The following is a 14,105-nucleotide window of genomic DNA, read 5'->3' as shown; positions in this document are numbered from 1 at the left end:
GATTATGACCTGAGCCGAAGTTGGACGCTTAACCAACTGAGTTTCCCAGGCGCCCCTGCTCTTTTCATTTTTATGTAAGCTTTTGTCATAGGACTTAACCATTAAAAAACTGAAGTGATCTATTTGTGTGTCTTCATTTCCCACTGAAGTACAGTCAGCACTCAGTAAATATTTGACAAGTTCAATGGAATTGAGCTCTAGGATCCAACAATCTTTTTCCATACCCACCACTGCTTTCTCAGTTCAAGTCTCTACTTCTCATGTGAGGCCATGCAGAGGATCTCCTGCCTCTGACCTCTCTCTTGCCCGTTCTGTCCTTTAAGCAGCTGTCGGAACTGTCTTCGGAAGCACAAACATCTTCTCTTCCATAGCCTAGATCCGAAACCTCGCTGGGCTTCTCTCCGCAGGAGAGGCATCTAACCTCTTTAATGAGGCATAGAGGTCCTTCAACCCACCCCTCCCCTGACTTCCCCATGTGCCCCTAAACTCTTTGTTGCACTGAATTTGCCATTGCTGGAAGGAGTTCAGGTCTCTAAACCCCCTCGCCCATACACACACAGGGGTCCCTTTGCATGTCTGCTCTTCTCTCTTACACCTGGAAAACCTGCATTCATTCCACATGACCAATTTTCACGGAGTCACCTCCCTCATCAAGCCTTTCTTGGATTTCGGCTGGGAGAGTTGGTTCCTTGCTGCTCCATTCCCACAGCACATTGTTAATATTGATATTACACTACAGGTGGCTGTGAGCATCAGAGGTTTGAACTGTGTGAGTGCGCTTACACACAGATTGTCATTGATAAATACTGTATGGTACTATAAATATACTTTCTTTTTTATTTCCTTAATATTTTTTCTCTAGCTTACTTTATTGTATGAATGCGGTATATAATACATATACAAAATATGTGTTAATCACCTGTTTATGTTCTTGGTAAGGATTTTAGTCAAGGAGGCTATTGGTAGTTAAGTTTTTGGGAGTCAGAAGTTATATGAGAATTTTCTTTTTTTCTTAAAATTTTTAATGATTAGTTTTGAGAGAGAGAGCAAGCAAGTAAATAAGGGGCAGAGAGACAGAGAGACAGAATCCAAATTAGGCTCCAGGCTCAGAGCTACCAGCACAGAGCCTAACATGGGGCCTGAACCCACGAACTGTGAGATCATGACCTGAGCTGAAGCTGGGAGCTTAGCTGACTGAGCCACCCAGGTGTCCCAGGATTTTCAATTACATACAGGGTCAGTGTCACTAACTCCCATCCTGTTCAAGGTTCACCTGTACTTACAAAAAGTTATTATAATTTTGATCTGTCTTACCCATTTGACTTCAAGGGCAAGGACTGAATTATCCTGTCTGTATATCCCAGGAACTAGAACTGCATCTGACATATAGTAAGCAACACTGAATACTTGTAAGCATATTTTTAGGTAAATTTATGAACAGAATAGCTAAAAAAATAATGAGAAGAATCTTAGGCTTACTATCATACTAAAAATAATCCTGAGTAGACATACTAATGTATGATCACTATTTTTCAAACTGTAGGTCAGGATCCATCACAAAAAAAGAATCTGAATAATAGAAAACCTTGGAGAGCATCAATACAGCAAAGGTGGGCATCGATTTGCACAATTTTTGTTTCAGTTACATGTGTGCATGTGTACGTGTACGGTGTTGAAATGTAAAATTCTTTTCCCACAGTGGAGTGTGATTTTTAGGAAAACACTGTGCATTGTCACTTCTTAGTTGAGTTTATTAGTTTTTGTAATGATCCCAACTATAATATAATGTTTACTATGTAGAGTTTTGGGAAAATTCAATGAGATGTGAAAATTTGTTAGAAATATTTGGTCCATATCATAGCTCATTGGGCCTCCTTACAAAATCTCTCTTTAGCCTTTTCGGCAAGTTAGTCTCCTCTTGGAAATCACCCAGAGGACAACAGAAGTCTCCTCCTCACAGAGTGGAGATAAGGGGATACTGTATGTATATGTATGTAAAGCCCCCAGGTATCAAGCACAATGCTTGGTATTTAGTATTTACTCAGTAAATCTTAGCAGTGATGATGATGATAATGATGATGATGATGCTGAAAGCATAGTGTCTGGCACATAAGATACTTTAAAAAATGTAGGGGCGCCTGGGGAGCCTGGGTGGCTCAGTTGGTTAAGTGTCCAACTTCGGCTCAGGTCATGATCTCACGGCTCGAGCATTTGAGCCCCCACGTTTGGCTCTGTGCTGGCAGCTCAGCGCCCGGAGCCTGCTTCAGATTCTGTGTCTCCCTCTCTCTCTGCCCCTCCCCTACTCACACACTGTGTCTCTCTCAAAAATAAACATTAAAATTAAAAATTAAAAAAGTTTTTAATATTAGTTCCTTCCTTTAATCACAGAAACCTAATTTGACTACCAGTATTAAATTAGGCAGGAGGTCATTGCTGGCATCGTGGAAAAGTAGATTAAAATAAATGACTACTCTATAAAAGCAGTGAATACTTATTACCTTCTTCAATAGTGGAGTGACTCAATTGGAAGGAAACGAAAAATAATGGGAGTGAATATGTAACCTTACATATGACAAAAGAAATAAGACATCAGACTATCTTAGACCAAGCCTTTATCTCTGACACAAAGAGACAGCGAGAAAAGGGACTGCCCCTCAAGTAAATGACTTATTTGGATTCAGTTTTTCATTAGTAAAAACATATAACTACAATTTCACAGTTTTTCATTAAAAAAAGTCCAGGAACAACACCAGAAACCAGAACTTAGTGGGTGTTCAAAAAGTTCTGCTTCAAAAAGTTCGAAAAGTTCAAAACTAACTCTGCTTTATTAGCCTGCAAATACCTGCCTGGTTCTAACTCCCAAATGAGCTCTTAGTTCTTTTCCTAAATAAGTCTATTATATTTATTTAATTCAATCACTTCCCTCTACATATTTCAAGGCTGCAAATGGCATATGAGAAAAAGACATTTCAGTAATCTTGTTAAAATCATCATATCAAAGGCTATCTGGAATCACCTTTGGCTCATGGTTGGACATTCATTAGCTTTGGCTTGTTTTATTTATCAATTCATTCACTGAGTCATGTCAATTGAATCTCTTAGACAGCAATTTACAAATAATATAATAATTTATTGATTTTTAATAAGAGATACTAATTCAGCCACAAAAATTTATTAAGCATCTACATACTAGGGAATGAGCCCTACATGCAGGAAAGCAGATACCAACAGGCATTGTTTACTGTGGCAAAAAAATATTCTCGGGAGACACTGCTGAGCACCAGGCTTTGCACATAACAGACATTTAACAATTAGCTGAATAAAATTAAAGACTAGAATGACACCCAAGAGTCGAGAAAGAGTCAAGTTGGTTCTTTTAGAGAATTTCTATCATGTGTCGATCCTGACGTTGTCTTCATAATGACAACAGTAGGTTGCCTTTATTCTCCATATTTTTCCATGTAGCTAATCACCACTGGTCATTGTGATTAAGACAGTCTTTCCCTGGAAACTACTGGCTAAATAGGACATTCTTCCTCTTCAGCATTTCTATTGTAGATGATGCAGACTTATAGCCTTGTGTCTACTTGGCTAATAGCAAAAAAAAAAAAAAAAAAAAAAAAAAAAGGTACAAAAGAGGGAATCAAATCTAAGAACTGAATCTTATAATTTGGATGACTTACAGGAGTGGATATATGGTGGCTCCTTCTAATCATACTCCATGAATAGCACAGTCCAGGTTTTGATGATAGCCAAACAGTGTACCAGTAAAGTTTTATTAGAATACAGCCATGCCCACTCATTTTTATACTGTCAATGACTGCTTCAAAGCTCTAAGATCAGAATTGGGTAGTTGTGGCAGAGGCCACATGGCCTACAGAGATTAAAAACTTTATCATCTGACCCTGTATTACACAGCTCAGGCTCCTGTGACAAAATGCTATAAATTGGGTGGCTTATAATCAACAGAAATTTATTTCTCACAGTTCTGGAGGCTGGAAGTCTAAGATCTACCCAGCACAGTAGGGTTCTGGTGAAAGCCCTCTTCCAGGTAGCAGACTGCCAACTCCTTGCTGCTTCCTCACATGGAAAGCAGAGAAGAAGCAAGCTTTTGACTGTTCGTTACGGTTAGATGAGGCAAAAAGGACATTAATCCCATTCATGAGGGCTCAACCTTCATAACCACATCTAATTCTAATGATTCCCAAAGGCTCTGCCTCCTGATACCATCACATGGCAGGGGCAGGGTTTCAACATATGGATTTGGGAGGATATACACATTCATCTGTAACAGACTCTCCCTGGAAAGTCTGCAGACCCTTGGAGAATACAAGAATTCTATGTGGCTGATGAAGAGCAGAACCACGTGCATCAGAGGCCAGACAGGCAGGTGATAAGGCTAATAATCTATAATGGAAATTGAGGTTCCTAATCAGAGCTCTTACTTTGACAGAAGGTTATCTTAATGAGAAGGGAGACAAATGCAGGCAAAGTCAGAATTTTCTGCCGGAAGAAATCCCAAGTCCATTTTAACATGTGAACAAGTTGCTCAGTTGTATTTAATCAGTAGACTATGCTTCTACGGACGGGTTCTCCTTGGAGGAGACTACTCTCTTCAACAAGCCTGAAGACCTTCTGCGAAGTGGGGAAGATGGGATCAAAAATGTCTCAGGACTTACTAAAGGGAGTGTTTTATTAGGATCTTCAACAGAACCACTATCTCATGCTAGAACAAATGGGCATCAAAGCTGGAGCCAACAGCAAGGAGGCAGAGAAAACAAGACAGGAGTAAGAGAGGTGGGGTAGTTCAGAAATAGCTGTGGAAACTATTACACGTGGTATTTTTCATTGTGCTAGGAGTTGGACCCTTAAACAAGGCAACATATATAGGAGCATAGATAAAACAATGGCCTCTATTGGAATTGGCACAAATTATCTTAGTTTTTGCAATCAACACCTCTAAAAATTGTTTGAAAAATGTTATTTTTTTAAGCAGCAAGAAAATTAATATTACGCTGTCATTTAGATGGTTTACTAACAAACACCAAAATGGGAAGCAGCATGAAGAATTACTATCTGAGAAGGAAGGGCCATCGCTGCTTACATCTGTCTGTATGCTTGTCAGCTAACACGGCACTGTATGAGAACAGGTATCTGTGCATCCTGAGTCTAACCACTCTCCACCATCTCCCCTGTAACCGCCTTAGTCACAACTACCATGATCTTGCTTGGACTACTGCAGATGCCTATGTCTATTCCACACAGCATTCCGACTGATCTTTCCAAGCACAAATCTAATCGTGTCCCTTCCCTGATTAAAACCTTTCAATGGATTCCTATTAAGGAGAAAACCCAAATCCAAGTTCCTTGGAATCCCAAAGAAACTCTTGAAATATCTCCTGCCCTTCTCTTCCTAGATTACTCAGTATTACAGGCACGTTGGCCTTCTTATCTTCCTCTTACCAGCCAAATACAAATCCTGATTCAAGACATTTACACTTGAATCTCCTTCACCCATTACTCAGAATAGTCTTAAACTCAAAGGTCACTTCAAGAGGGCTTTCTAGACCACTTAGCAAAAGTGGTTATCCCAGTCACTCTCTACTGCATTTTTCTATTTTATTTTATTCATAGCACTTGCTAATACTATAGTAAGTACTAAGTAGTGTTATATATTAAGTACCAAGTGCTTTGTACTACACTAAGTAGTATGTGCTTGCTGTCTCCCCATCCCCCCACCTCCAAAATGTAAGCATTTCTTGAAGGCAGGAACCATTCACTCCCGTATTATCAGCAGCTCAAATAGTGCCTGGAACATAGCACTGTTTGATAAAAATTTTTTTACTAGTTACAAAACATTCCACTTAACTTCATTTTCTCAGCAAAACATATGCAGTGAAATGTAATTACTTACATGTTGGTATTTTACAGGTATTTTCCCATTATTTCAAAAAATATCTATTTTTGTCAACTGGAAGGATTACATTATAAAGTGTTTTAGCAACTGGATAGCTTCTCAAAATGCTTACATTAACACAAGTTTTTCTAGAAACATATACTCATGACTAGACAGAATACATTGAATTTTTTAAGGTTAGACAGAAAACACTGAACTTTTTCATTTATAAAAAGCAATGTAATGTGGAAATTTTACATCCAGTATATTAAAAAAGTATACAATTGATTCTGCTGGGACTTTTAAAGGGTAAATACCTCTTTTAACACCAGCCATAAAGGTTTAAAACTGACTGCTAGCTCATTCCCATCAAAATACTGTCTTGTGACTTCTCACCTCTACCTGTCTACTCATTTCTCTTTTCTTCACAGCAAAACTTCTCAAGATAATTGTGTTTCCCTCAATACCCTCATTTACCTTAGCCTACTCCAATGTGGCATCAGTTCTCAGCGCTCAAAACTGCTTTCATGAAGGCCACGATTGATGATAGCTATGTTGCCAAATCCATTGCTTCCTGTCTTCATCTTACCCAATCTCACAGAAGCATCTGATGTGGCTGAATAATTCCCTCCACAGAACATGCTCTTGAATTTTAAAAATACCTAACTCTACTATTTTCCCACTACTTTCTACTCTTCTTTTGGCGGTTCTCTCTCTGTCCTCTAAACAGTAAGAACAACTCAAGGACTGGACCTATTCCCTTTTCCCTTCGTGTACTTCTCCAGGGTGATCTCATCCAGTTTCAGGCCTTAAACACTATCTGTAGGCTAAAAACACAGTTATGTCCTGATTTTTCCTCTAGGTTCTTTTAAAATAATTGATCTATTCGAAAGATCCACTTCAACTTTTAATAGGTCAACTTAAACTTAATGTGTTCAACAAACTGGACTCTCTCCCAAACCTGTCCCTACCTCCTTCAATAAATAACATTACTGTTCTGTATTCATATGCTGAATAAATGCTTATTCCATAGTATTTGTTGTAAATTTACTAAAAATTCTTTTCTCACTAGTTATTGGGATTACAATGTTAATTTCTTTTCTCTAAAATCTTTGCATGTAGAATTATTTTTTAAACAGAAATCAACATTATTAAGTAACAGAACTTCTCTACTTTATTAAAACTAGGCTTTCTCCTTATGCTCCATTTAGTATTTCTTTGTAAAAACAATGCTTCAAACCAATATTGGTGTCAAACAAACTCATAGTCTTGTAACTTTAATAAACATAGTATGTGGCAATGGATTTTCCCATCTTTTATTGCAATAAAATTTTTAGCTTGAATACTGACAATCAAATATTGCAGCTTCCCTTGCAGCTAAGTGTAGCTGTGTGAAGAAGTTCTAGCTAATGACATGTCAATGGAAATGCCATGTGATATCTTCAGATGCTGGCCCTACACAGAGCACATGCCATGGTTTTCCCCTCATTTTCCTACCTTTCTTTATCCCGATACCTAGAAGGCAAATGCTACCATCTTCATCCATGAGTTGGAGGCCAAAGATGGCATAGCAACAACCTAGAAACTTGGTTCCCTGGTATTAGGATATTATACCAGTCTTAGATCCCCTTGCAGTCTTGTGTAATCAAAGAAATAAACTTCCAACTTGTTATGCCACTGTCATTTAGGGTTTCCGCCACCCAGAACGGAATCTATTTCTAAATAATTAACCACAACAACATCTACATTCATGTTCCACTGTGATAAGCGTTTCCCACAGGTACATCATGTAAGCCTAACAACCACCTTAGAGCAGTTCTATGTTGCCCCATTTTACAAATAAAGGGAACTAATGCCCAGACAGATGGAAGAACCTGCCCCACGTCACCGAGCTCTCAGGAGAGGAGAGTTATTAAAATTTAGTCTTAGACCAAAGCCCATCCCCTGTATCCATAAGGTACCAGACACAACTTGTTACTTCCTATTTCAAAATGAGCATAAAGGTAAAACTAAATGAATGCAGTAAATGCCAAATTTCCATATTTCTATTACATATACCATGTTGTTTCATACAACACACAAAGAGTAAGAACGAGGAGGTAGGACTGATCATGGTATATTAATGGGACAGCAAAAAAGATCTGCATCTGTAGTAAAGTAAGAATAATAGGAAGTTATACGGTTAAAGATTTAACAGGTAAGGTAAAACAAGGACACTAAAGGTCTTAACGTTGAGGCAAAAAGGTACAATGATAATACAGGAAAGAGAAGCTTAAAAAAGTGAGACAAAGATTTGTAACTGTGGCATAGAGGATGGATGAAAACAGGGAGGGTCTGGATTTTGGGAAATTAGCTAGAAGGTTGTGTAGTTAGGAGGGCTTAGATGAAGAAGGTGGCAGTAGGCAGTCAAGAGGAAATCTCAAAGCATAGTTGAATACACAGTGGATCACATCAGCTATGAAGTACATGTCTGGTGAAGATACATTCTGAAATCTTCACAATGCAAATAGGCCTCTGTCTAGACCCAAAAGTCCTTCATTAGAGAGTCTCTCCAAAACCTCAGAGAATTGAAAAGGTTAAACATAATTGTTTACAAACAATTAATTTAATAAAAACTAGTTATTTAGAAATAAATCAGAAAGGAGAAAAAATAGGTCATACTACTTTAAAATTACTATTCCCCCTCCTATGCTGCATTTAATCTTTAAAAAAAATAGCATTTACTATTCTTTTCTAATTATATAGATTGATGACTTCTCTCTTAGTTCATGTTGCTGTAACAGAATACTATAGATGGGGGGGTGGAGCTTATAAACAACAGAAATCTATTTCTCAGAGTTCTGGAGGCCCAAAGTACAGCATCAGGGTGCATGGTTGGGTTCTGGTGAGACCCTCTCTCAGTTGCAGATGGCTGTTTTCTTGTTGTACCCTTGACTGGTGGGAAGAGAGGTCTATGAGGGTCTCTTTTATTAGGAAACTAATCCCATTCCTGAGGGCTATACCTGCTGGACCTAATTCCCTTCCAAAGGCCCCATGTCCTAATATGACCACATTGGGTGTTAGAATTTCAACACAGGAATTCTGGAGGGACACAAACACTCAGTTCATAACAACCTCCAATCATTAAGCTTAATGCCTAGTTCTCCATTTCCATTTTATACATGAGAAGACTAAGAGTCAACAAGAATAAAGCTAAGGTCACAAAGGTAGTAAGTGGAGGAGCCCGATTTAAAATGAGATCTAAGACTGTGCTGCTTCCACTATATTTAGAAGAGATGGACTCAAGAAACATTTAGAAGGTGAAATTTGAAAAGTGTAGTCTAGAATGGAAGGCATACATGATATAAACCTAAATTTTTTGTTTTAAAAAATTTATTTTGAGAGAGAGAGTGTGCACATTGGGGAGAGGAGTAGAGAGAAAGAAAGAGAGAGAATCTCCTCGACACTCAGCACAGAGCCTGATGCAGGGCTTGAACTCAGGACCATGAGATCATGACCTGAGTTGAAATCAAGAGTTGGACGCTTAATAGACTGAGCCATCCAGAAGCCCCTAAACCTAAATTTCCAAACAGGAAAATGCCAATAATGAAGGCAATATGCTAAAACTAAAGGAACAATCTAACCCAGACATTGGGGATGAAAAGGACTGGCTGGAAGTGGGTTCTTGCATTAAATGACACACGATATACATCTTGAAGGAAAAGTGGGCTTTAAATAGACAAGGAAGAAGAGTAAGTTGTAGTGGAACAAAAGATGAGAACTTTCTGTGACGAAGAGGGTATCTGCTGTAGGCAGTTACTAATCACTTTGGTTTTGAGTTCTTCATATGTGGCGAGTGCAATGGAAAGGAGGGCTTTAATTTAATTTTAATGAACTTAAACTTAAATTTAAATAGCTATGGGCAGGTAGTGGCTACCAGAGTGGACAGTGCAGCTCTAAATGGTGAAAGTTAGAGGTGAGCAGGAAGTGACCAGCTGTTTTATGTTGCTAGGCCATGACGCTCCAGGCAGGCTGAGGCAGGACAGGAAGCTAGAGAGGGAGGCAGAAGTCTAGTTACAAAGAAACCCCTTTTAAGGTTGACTCATATAAAATTTCCCATATTCAACAGTTTTCATTTTGAAAAGAATCACCTAGCAATTTTTGAGCACACTACGTGTGCTAAGGAATTTAAAATACGTTGCATTCTGCTCTCTAAACTCTGCAAAGCAGTAAGGATTTTTAAACTTAAGACAACCTAGTTAATTCTTAATCAATATTAACAACATCAATAAAAAAGAACTTTTATGTAATCTACATCCCATTTATAATCAGATTCAGAGCTTAGTTTATGTTTCACAATACTGTCCTACTGTGGGAGGTCCACCAATTAAGGCAGCTTGAAAGATCAATTGTATTTACATGCTATAGTTAACTGCATGTAAAACTACATGGATTAAAAGAATCTGTTCCTTTTCAATGTTAATAAAGGGAAGACTGTTGAAGTTAGTTTATTTGAGAGACTTATTAGAGAATTATTTTAACTAAAACATATTCATATCAACAAAATATTTCTCTTTGGTCCATATTTACCAACATATAATCAAGGACTATATACAGCCACTTAAAAAAAATCTTTCCCAATAGTGTGTTAAATTTATGGATTCTTGAATTCTTGAATTCCTTTCTGTTCTCTAGGTGCCTTTTAAAGTCATGTTTCTGAGGCTATAAAACCACAGATTCTTTGCTTTAGCTTGGCATTTGATTACTGAACTAACAAAATATAAACCAGAACCTTGAATAGATAGCATTTTCCTAATTCTTATATTGAGAATTATATGAAAATTCAATCTCTCCAGGTAACTGCCTAGGACACTGTCACATGAAGAGTCAAGAGCAAAGCTGTAACTGTGCTCACAGCATCAGAAACTACAAAGCTGTTTTATTTAAAAAGAACATTTTTCACCTTAAAATAATGTTTAGCCATTCACTTGTTGGAAATGATGCATAAATAAATAGAATGACAATTAAAAACTGAGTGCTAGTTTTTTACTGAATTCCTAGATACTGCATATAGTATAAAATAACTAACAATTCAAGAATTCGAGCATTAAAAGAAATCATCTGTCTTATCCTGCAGTCTTTTAAAGGGATTGCCTGCACTAAACTACTCAATATGATTTAGTCATTTTTAATGTGCCAGAATAGGTAATAGTGCCAAGTAGCAGCAAGGTTAGTTTTTCTTACAGATGGACGTGACTCTTCTAGCAGCAATGGGGACTGCTTTCGAGCAGAGAGGTATACAGGGCACCCCCACTCCAGAATGGCTAGAGTGCCCCCACGCACAGGTGCGGGCCTCGGCATGCTGGCCTCCAGCGGGCTTCTAATACAGTGTGGCACAGGAGTCTACCTTATATTCCTCTGATTCCCTACGATCCACTTCAGTGTCCAACAGACGGTAAGCACTTCACAACGTCCACTGAAAATTTAGCAATTGAAAGAAAAATCCTTTGTTTCCACAGAAAGATACCTCAGGCTTTTGGGGGGCCTGAATTCACCATGAAGCTTTAATAAAACCACTTAGGGCCATCCCAACACCAAGCACTTCTTGACTTTTGAAAATCCAGTTGTTGGGCCAACCAGTACTACTTAGATAGACACGAAAGACTGAAAATGTTTATTCTAAACATTTTCTAAGAAGCTGATTCTGTAACAGGTTTTGGGTTTCCATTTCAATTTCTAATAATTCTTTCAAACTAAGTGTGACCTAAGTTTTTATTGAAAATTGGTCCTTGGAATAGAATACTGTTTTCTCACTTTAGAACATTTCAAAGAACACTGAATCTAATTACAAGGGAACACAAGATAAACCCCCAAATGAAGAACTTTCTACCACGTGTGTGTGAGGGGAACCTGTGTTCTTCCAAAATGCCAAAGTTATAAAAGACCAAGAAGGTCTATGGAAAGGTTACAGATGAAAGGAGACCAGGGCTGATGAGCCAAGATGGCGGAGAGGAAGGGCGCTCTGTAAACTTCGTCTGTCCCATCTATCGAACTGAGAAGGACATTATTCCCATCTGCAAGAGCGGAAGGAGAAAATACGGAGTCCAGAAAGAAGACAACCTCAAAGATACCTGAGTGAGTGAGTACGAACTGGGGAGATTGGAAAACAGGCCAGCCGGAGATGGACAGGGGAGGTGGGAGCCCCAGCCCAACACGGAGAAAGCGCGTGGAGCCCGAGAGACAAAGGGAAGAGACAGAGAAACTGAACACGCTCATATTACTGTCTCTGGGGAAGAGATAAAGAATGTTTAACCGCGTGCAGAGAGAGAAACTCTCACTCCATATATAACTACTGGTCAGCGCGAATCCCGAACCTGGGTGGCACAAGGGAAAGAACAGCGTCCAGCCCTGTGCCATCCCGGAGGGGAGTCGGTGGCCTCAACAGCGGCCCCAAGGGTGCTCACTTCAACCTTGGCTATGGGAGTGGGAGCACGCACCTCATTTCCACGGCGCATCTCACCTCCAGCATTGGCCATGCAAATCCCGAATCCCAGGTGCCAACAGGGAAAAAACAGCCGCCACCCCTACACGATCCCGGCAGGGAGATGGCGGCGATGGAGGCCTGGGCGCGCACTCAGGTGGCAGGAGCTCCCAGTTCATTTCCGGCAGTGCCCAGTGCCTCAGGCAACAGCTGCGCAGAAACCAAGAGAAACTCATCCCTCCCCCAACGCGATGGCAATCCCAGCTGGGGGCTGGGAATCCGCAGCTGTGTCTGTGATGGCGTGCACTTCACCTCCTGCTGTGCACCTTGCCTCAGGCGGCACATCTCGCCTCAGACAGGGGCAGCCGAAATCCCGGACTGAGCCAAAAGAAACTGATCCCTCTCCCTAAGAAGACAGCCACCAAAGCAAGCACATCTCATCTGTGGTAGCATAAAAGTGCATGGACTAGGACTTTGAACCAAGGCGGGCCTGAAAAATACAACTTGGCTCAGCTGCATCACAAGGAGATCTGGACTCATTAGAGTGGCCTACAGTGCGTGGGTCCAGCGGAGCTTGGCGTGCCGCCGCCATTCTACTCTCTGCAGACACCAAGGCCGATCCTCTGAGAGCAGCCTCTGAGACCTATCACACCAAGCCACGCCTATCCACCAGAGGGATTTGCTTTCTTTTTCCTTTTTTTATATTCCTTTTTCTTTTTTCTTTTTTTTGTACTTACTTTTTATTATTATTACCTTTTTTATTTAAATTTTTCTAAAAAATTTTTACTACTTATTTTCCTTTTTCCTCTCTCCCTCTTTTTTTTTCTTTCTTGCAAACCAGATATATTCCCCTGTATCTTATCACATCCTTATTTCTCCCCTCAATTGGTCATACACTTTTAGACTGTCCATTGTCCTTCGTTGTCTCTGACCCCCTTTATTATTTTCTTCTTTTCGTCTCTTTCCTCTCCATTTCCTTTCTTTCCTCCCCCCCCTTTAATTTGTTTGTTTGTTTTATTTGTCTGTGCGTTGGTGTGCTTCTGTTCTGTGTTTGTCTGTCTGTTTTCCTTCTTAGGGCTACACCAAGAAACAAGCCAAAGTGTGCAAGATGGCGAGTCCCAAATATTGATGAGTAGGGAAATAAAATATTCAAAGGCACAACAAGAGAAACTGAGAGACACCATTAAAAGAATATTTCCTGAAACGACAGCCCCTGGACAGACAATAAGCCTCCTTTAACAGAGCAATATTAACAGGTGCACAGAGCACAACAAGCTTTTCAAAGCTGACAAGAGACAGAAAACTAGCAAAAATGACAAAACGAAGGAACTCTCCCCTGAAGAGCCTCCAGGAGGAAGTCACAGCCACAGAACTGCTCAAGGGACCTAGACAACATATCGGATCAAGAATTTAAAAAACTTGTCATAAAATTAATCGCTGGGGTTGAAAAAAGCATCAGAGAAGCAACTGAGACAATGACTAGGGACTTTCAAAATAGGTGTGATGAGTTAAAAAAAAAAGCTATAAATGAGGTTAATAACAAAATGGACGCAGCCACCTCAAGGATTGATGAAGCAGAGAGAAGAATAGGTGAATTAGAAGATACAGTTATAGCAAAAGAGGAAGCAGAAAAAGAGAGAGAGAAACTTATCCAGGAGCAGGAAAGGATAATTCGAGACCTGAGTGATATAATCAAATGGAACAATATCCCTATCATAGGAATTCCTGAAGAGGAAGACAGAGAGAAAG

Source organism: Suricata suricatta, chromosome 4 (genome assembly GCF_006229205.1).
Source record: "Suricata suricatta isolate VVHF042 chromosome 4, meerkat_22Aug2017_6uvM2_HiC, whole genome shotgun sequence".
NCBI classification, from domain to species: Eukaryota; Metazoa; Chordata; class Mammalia; order Carnivora; family Herpestidae; genus Suricata; species Suricata suricatta.
The sequence above is the reverse complement of the archived record's forward strand: the minus strand, read 5'-3'. Positions refer to the sequence as shown.